Source organism: Nannospalax galili, unplaced genomic scaffold (genome assembly GCF_000622305.1).
Source record: "Nannospalax galili isolate Female #2095 unplaced genomic scaffold, S.galili_v1.0 scaffold323, whole genome shotgun sequence".
Classification (NCBI taxonomy): Eukaryota; Metazoa; Chordata; class Mammalia; order Rodentia; family Spalacidae; genus Nannospalax; species Nannospalax galili.
This window is the reverse complement of record NW_008350329.1, coordinates 1,148,802-1,150,727: the sequence shown is the minus strand read 5'-3', so window position 1 is coordinate 1,150,727 and position 1,926 is coordinate 1,148,802.

Genomic DNA, 1,926 nt, shown 5'->3' with positions numbered 1-1,926 from the left:
TGTCCTGGGTTATGTCTATGGGGATCTCCCTGTAGAACTCTTCTCTAGGACTGATGATGTTTGTTGGGAGCATACTGTTTTGGTTTTCCATACTATTATTTTTCACTGTGATTTTGACATGTGTATTTCTTTTGTTGTTTGTGATTCTAGTGTGAAACTCAAACCTTCCTTTGTTGGGTCAAAGATTGCTTCTGTTTGTATTATTGGTGTGCCTTGGATATTTTCTTATTGGGTGTGTAAAGCTGGTTGGTTTAGGCTTTAGGTTCTCTCAGATTTTATATTGGAAGTAACAGATGGTTTCAAATCAGCCACTCAGGAGCTCCTGTGCTTTCCCCTAGGTCTGGACCCCTACTAGTGGGCTATCATAGCACAATTTGAGAAGCTCGCTAAGGGGAGCCCGGATTTAGTTGCTCTCAGGCAGTGTGCAAAAATCTGGGCCCCCACTAAAGGGCAGAGAAGCCTAGACCTGGGGTGGTGGGATGTGCATGACATGCTTTGGGGACGCTCACTACCACATGGAGGCTGGGTCCAGGCACTCTCAGGCAGTCTGTTAATGTCTGGGCCCCTATAAGGCAGAGAATCCTAACAGTGATGAAATGCTTTATATTTCTTACTTAATTCACACAATAATCCCAAAACAAACATGTTATATCCCATGTAAAGAGGAAACTGAGGCATAAAGAAACTTAACATTCCCTTTCAGAAGAGAAACATGGTCCCTAATCAAAACAGTAAGCCATGAAAATGATGCCAACCAGCAGGATGCACACAGCGTATGCCCTTAGAATCCTGAAATAGCTTTTAGGATGTGTGATGTGCATCTTCAGGGTGACTCTCAGGCAAATAGTTTTATCCTCTTCCCATTTTCATTTTCTGGTTATTTCTACCCTGTAGCTTTAAAAATCAAATGCTTGTTAAGAGCAGCAAATTGTTTTTCTGATACTCCCAACTTTTCTGACACCAGACATCGTATTGAGCAAATCTCCAACTCTGTAGACACCAACAGGGTGTCCTACAATTCAGCTGTGGCCATTCAACACTGGTGACTGGTAAACACTTTCTTATTTCCCGTGTTCTTTGTTATGTGTTCTCTCCTCATGCACATGGGAGAGAATCTCCTTTCTGACCCTTGCCTCTGGGTATGACCATGTGATTTGCTCTGCCAACTGGGTGAGCCAGAAGTGACAGGCAGACAGTTCTAAGCCCAAACCTTCAGATGGCCTCTGTTCTGCCCCTTTGTTTCTGGTATCAACATGATGAACAATATCTCAGCTCAGGTTCCCTGGCTGATTTGTGAGGAGGAAGATGAAGGATGCTGAAGCAGAGCTGCCCCAGTCAAAGTTGTCCAGCAGGCAGAGGCCCCAGCCCAGGTCAGCTGACCCCAGTGGCTCTTACTGACCCCAGAGCTAGAATGAGAAATGACTGTGCTTCAAAGCACTGAATTTTGGACAATTACGTAGCAATCGCAATGTAATGCATTGCTTTATAACTAATTGTGGAAACATGGAAGGCAATGCTCCATGTTGTTTTTACATGTTCCCATGTGTGTCTGCTTCCACTAGTGAGCACCCCAGACTGTAACATTTTGGAAACTTCATTTATGGTGGTCACAACCCCATAGTCTCACCATACATAGTATAATGACCAGGAACACAGCATTCAGAACCTTCTTCTCTTAGCTGGGTATGGTGGCTCATGCCTTTAATTCCAACACTTGGGAGGCAGAGACAGGCAATCTCTATGAGATGGAGACCAGCCTGGTCTACATAGTGAGTTCCAGGCCAGCTGAGGATACAGGAAGAGCCTGTCTCAAAACCACAACAACAGTAACAACAAACAAAAAATACAAGAACCTTCTCCACTCACATGGCACCACTCATGTAGGTGCTCATAACTCACAGAGTACCAGTCTATAGGTCTCCTTTT